The following is a 6,107-nucleotide window of genomic DNA, read 5'->3' on the forward strand; positions in this document are numbered from 1 at the left end:
AATTAAATATTTGTAGCTCAGTTTTTAGGGATATTGATTAAAAAATAACATCAAAATATTAATTCTGGTTTGTACTTATATGTACTGTACACCTAAAGAAATAGCTAAGAAAACAGGAAAAAATATGATTGACCTTTTGAATGAGAAATGAACTAACAATTATCAGATTCATGACAAATGTATTGCATAATATGAAATCATAGTTTATATTTTGTTTTTTCAATTTTTATATTCCTTAGAATTACTGTTTCTTTCTGCTGTATATAATGTCTCTAAAGTATAAATTTAGTAAGTTAGTTTTTCTTTGAACTGAGGAAGTGTATGCAAAGTATAACAAAGTGTCATATAAAAAATTATACTTTTTTATAATTATATAAAAGTATAATTTTTATGCCTATTCCAACAAATATTAGATAAGTTTGGCTAAAATTATTAACTGAAAGTTTATAATGAATACAGAAGAAAAAACTTGTGAATAAAATTATCACTGATATATAGCTCGATGTTATATGGCAGTTGATGTAGCTTTAATTAATAGAATTATTATTTAATAGTGAGAAATGAAGATAGTTTATTAAGCCTGATAGTCATCAGTTTAATGTATAAGAATTATTTAATAATAATGTATGATCTAGACAAGTTTGATTCTTGTCTAGATTAAACTACAAATATAAACATAATAATAGCTTTCAAAAACTAAACTTATTAAACCACAATCATTTTTAGTATTGTCACTAATTGACATAGCATTACAACTTATATGTATATAACCAAATTTATATGGACTTTCACATAAGATAATGGCACCAGTAGTCGACCGTTTAAAGCCATTTTGGACTGATAATTTTTTATTGCCATGTGTAGTAATGCAAAAAGCAAAATTTGTATATGAAAATGAAGTTTTTCTATACTTGTGTGGAAAATAAAACATTTTTTATTTGACCTTTGTCTAGATTATGAAAAAATAATTAATTACATGGACTGTTCACTCAGTAGTTGACCAAGAAATTCCAAAGTCAAACAACTGATGATCCAGTCGTTGACTATATATGCCAACTGCAGAGTTTATCTGTATAAATTCAGTTTGATAAGTGGGAAAACTTTAACATAAACAGTTACATGAATTATGGTTTATTTACTACATAAACATCCCAAATGAGTTGCATTGTTGCAGCAACATTATAAGAGGTTCCTACTATTGGCGAACATTTTAAATGGTACCACCTGCTGCAATCACAGCCAACATTTTTTAGTTCATCCATTTCTGTGTCACTATCTATACAGGTTGTCTAAAAAGAAACTGAACTTTTGCTATAGGAAGAAAAACTACAAGAAATATTATTATAAATCTGTTTATTTACTTGAAATAAGGCCCTTGTTCATCAATACAATGTTCAGAACAAGTAATTAGCATTTTAAAGGACTTTTTCAGCTCCTGTTTTGGCACTTGGTTCAGTACTGCGGTCACGGCAGCCTCAGTTTCGGAAATGTCCTTTTAGCGAGTCCTTTTCATTGGAATTTTTAGTTTTGGGAACAGAAAATAGTCACAGGGAGCCAGATCGGGAGAATATGGTGGAAGATCCAGGGTTACAATACCTTTTTGAGCCAAAAATTGATGCTCTTGTGCAAGGATGTGTTATCATGCAGCAGTGTCCAGCTTCCTTGAGCATGATACTCAACTGTACGCATAAAATTCGGTTCCAGAGATGTTCCAAAATACCCAAATACAGTAGAACCTCGAAAACTCAGCCTAATGTGGACCGAAGGGTGGCCGAGTTTGTGAAAATGCCGGGTTATCAGGAACAGGGTTAAAAAAATAAGTACGAGTGTTTCCTCAGAAAATACTATACTGTACTTGTATGTATTGTTTATTTGAGAATATAACAGAGAATAAACTGCCCAAATACCCTTAAACAAAGGAAAAGTACGTCCTTTATGAAGGCATAGAGCCTTTACCACATGAAAATGAAAATTAATGAATACACTGTGTACAGTAATTTAGCTGATAAGACAGACCTCAGAAAAATACTTTATGAGAGCTTTTATACTTTTATAAAGCTGTCTATAATGAAAATTAATTAACTGGGGATTTTTTTGCCCTGCCAGGGTGTGGCCGAGTTATCCGGAGTGCCGGGTTATCGAGAGCCGAGTTTTCGAGGTTCTACTGTAATACTCTCTAGTAACATTCTGGCCATTTGGGACAAATTCTTTGTGCATAATACCTTTGGAATCATAAAAACAGATGAGCATGGACTTGACCTGTGATTTTTGGAAATGAAGTTTTTCAGGTGGGCTCGTTTGATGACTTCCACACGAAACTTTGATGTTTTGCCAACAGGTCATATTGGTAGCACCATGTCTCATAACCTGTGACAATATTTCTGAGAAAATTTGGATTGCAGCAAGTTGTTTTGATGATGTCCTGAGCATGATGAATGCATGCTTGTTTTTGATTCTCAATGAGTGTGGAACAACATGGAAACAGACCTTACATTTGTTTAAATGATTACATAAAATTATGTGGACAGAGTCCTTTGACACTCCCAACTCCTCTGACAACATTCTATGGGTCACGTTTGAATCCTTTCCTAATATTTGTTGCACTTTATCAATGTTACTGTCCGTAGTCAATGTCTTCGGACAACCACTTTTCAAATCATTTTCTATTGACTCTCGGCCATTTTTGAATTGATGAAATCAGTCGTAAACCTGTGTCTGGCTTAGGCAATCATTCCTGTATACTTATTTCAGTAACTTAAAGGGTTTCTTTGGTTTTACACAGAACTTAATGTTGGCATGTTGCTCCATTGCAATTTTCTGATGAGGGTCATGAAATAACCCTTCCATTTCGTGCCACACAGAGGATTGTTATGAACCAATTCAAATATAATTGCACACGATTGATAGTATAACATTCAAGATTTTGAATTTGATCATTAATGCTAGTTGTGCCATCTAGTTATATTTCTAGAGCAAAAGTTTGGGTTTTTTTTAGACAACCAAAGACAACCACAGCATAATTTGCACACTTCTACTTCTCAGTGATCCCAACTTAATTTATATTTAGTGATGCAAGAACTTTTTCTCTTTTCCCCCTCTGCCATTACATTTCCTGGAAGATGTTTCAGCTTTTTTTCTTCAGTCTTTCCATTTACCTCCTTTCTTTTTCTTCTGTTTTGCATGCTTTTGCTCTTTCCTTTTCTGATATGAACTCTTGCCATGACTTGGAAGCAATAGCACTTAGTGCACATTATTTTTATTCATATTTCTTTTATGTAACAATTGGTCATGGTCAATATAAATGAAGAAGAAAGCCAGGAGACCCATTTCCATGTGATGTTGCATACAGAGATAGATTTGAATTGGACTGGTTTGTTTCAGAACTTGATGTGGCTCTGATAGACATTTTTTGGCCTCTAATAGCAGAAAGAGTACCAGAGTGTATTTTCTCTGTATACTAATGTATTTAGCATTTTTGGACTTGACTTTACTGGTGGCATTTTAATGCGCTGACATATGCAATGTTTTTAAAACTATAAATTTTACAACTGTTGATTTTGTTATTTTCAGTTTTTATGGATGATTCTGATTGGTGTGTCAGTTAAATATTAAATACCTTGGAATAACAGGAATTGGAAAGCCAGTGTGCATCAGTGGTTGATCACTGGCTATTCTGATCCAGTAGTTAGTGTAGTCTTACAACAGTTTATAGCAGTCAACAACTGGTTTTCCTTCATCAAGAGCCTTGCAAATGTGGAAACTGAAAGGGAAACCTGATGTGCATTTTCAGTCATGGGCCAGTCATGAATTCCAGTACTCAACCTCATTACAGTAGAGCATTGATTATCCAAATATCGATCAACCGAAACATTGGTTAACTGAAAGCGTTCCAGTTGGCAAATTTAAATTTCCGCTAGTGCTATGGCACTGCAATATTTGGCTATGTCTTGGGCTACTCCAATATTATTTTTGTTGGTGTGCGTGTTTTAGCTGGCAGCACTGGCGTGACCACGAGAGGGTACTTAAGGACGTGCCAGGATTTGAACGAATTTCAACATGGGATAGGTTAATATTTTTCATACATAATCGATTATTCAAACAATCCCAGTCCCAAATTGTTTCGGATAATCAATGCTCTACTGTATTTATATATTAGATCAGAATTGATGCAAATTAGCTACAGCAGGTGTTTTGATAGTTTACTGTATTAGATTCTTTGCAGATCATCTTAACAGTAGTTCTTTCACAGCCTTCATTTTTACAATCTAATATATTCAGAAATTATAAAAATGTAAACATTGTGAATAACAATGTCGGTTTAAAAATTCACAGTTCCTGGTACTGTACCTGTATTTAACATGAGGGGGGCCCTTGAAAATTCTAGATTTGCATAGTTTATGAAGGAAGTAGGGTTGTTATTTTAGCACAGTGTCTGTAGGTTTGTTATCCTTTATTATATAGACTATATTTTTCAAAATATTAACAGTGATAGTAAGTGAAAAATGTAAGTGTGTAACATTGATTAAATTTATCAAATATATTAAGTATCTCAGATAGTATAATATAATTTTGTAATTCAGTGTTTTTCTTTAATAATGTGCTATTATTATTAGCATATACTGATTGGAGTATACAAATGCAAAGTTTGTTATCAAGAAAGGCAAGGGAAAACTTCGTCATGGTTTATGTCAGGGACCAGCAGATAAGCCTGGCATTGCCCTGGCAAAAAACAACAACAGATTAAGATTATTAGATTATTTAATACTTTTAATCCTTCTATTCTAGTAGCCCGGGACACCCCTAGTGGGCATTCTAGCAGCAGCTGTGTCATTCCATGGTATAAATAATAAATTCCTATTACAAATAATAACAATAATAATAATCTGAATTTTTCCTGGCATACCCTACTAAAACACAGCCAAAAACCCAAAAAAACTGCATGAAATAATAATATACTGAATTTACTGTTAATTTAAATCGGGGGTTCTCAACTGCAGTCCACAGAAAAAAATACCAAATTGTGATATTTTAGTGGTCTGTAGGGTAATTCTACTTCAGAACAATTGTTTTACTGAAAATTAAATTTATAAAATATATACCAGTGTTTCCCAACATAGGGCCCACGCCCCACAGGGGGCAATTCGAAAATGGACTCGTCCAGAGTTTAAGTTAACTATGTAGTTGCTGTATATGTTAGGGGGCTTAAGAATTTTAGAAAGGTTTAGGTGGGGCATAGCACAAAAAAGGTTGGGAAACGCTGGTATATACAGTATATTGTCAATTTATTGATTACTCATTTCTTGCATAAGGAATAAAATATAAATTATTTAAAATATTGAATATGTAAATCAGCGGTTCCCAACCTTTTTATCGCCGCGGACCGGTCAACGTTTGATAACTTTACTGCGGCCCGCTGAGGGGGACGTTGATTGTTCATATTTTAGATTGATTTAATTTAATAATTTTAATTTAACTGTATTTAAACATGCCTTCAAAATAAAATACAGTTACACCAAAAAATGAATATACAGTAATGTGATTTAACATTTTAACTCACTAGAACGCTAAATCAATGAGAACCCTGAGCTTGTTTCTTTGCAACGAGATAGTTCCATCTGGGGATAATACGAGTAGAAGACAATGACACTCGAAGCGTGTTTCTTACGTCCAATTTATTCCGTTGTTCCGTCGCCTGTTAAAAGTTGCACAAACCCGAGACAAATACACCATAGTAAATAAAGTGGAAATAATTTAATGTTCCTTGGGCGGCCCAGTACCATTTGATTCACGGACCGGTACCGGTACCGGTCCGCGGCCTGGGGGTTGGGGACCACTGATGTAAATGACATATATATATCATTGACAAAGGTCAAAGAGAGATTATAAAACCGTGGTCTGTTAGGAGAATCTTATACCATCAGCGTCAGTTTGTTCCAGAGCTTGAAGATTAGGGAGGGAGGCTATAAACTTTATACCAGGGGTCGCCAAAGTGGTTGATATCGACCCCCAGGGGTCGATGCGGCTAAAGGGTCACAACCTTTTTTCTTTTTTTGCTTTTACAGAGACTACAATGTTGTTTTTTTTTTTTTTTTTTTTTTTTTTCATAC

The sequence above is a fragment of the Centruroides sculpturatus genome, unplaced genomic scaffold (assembly GCF_000671375.1).
Source record: "Centruroides sculpturatus isolate CEXI.00-Female unplaced genomic scaffold, Cexi_2.0 scaffold394, whole genome shotgun sequence".
NCBI classification, from domain to species: domain Eukaryota; kingdom Metazoa; phylum Arthropoda; class Arachnida; order Scorpiones; family Buthidae; genus Centruroides; species Centruroides sculpturatus.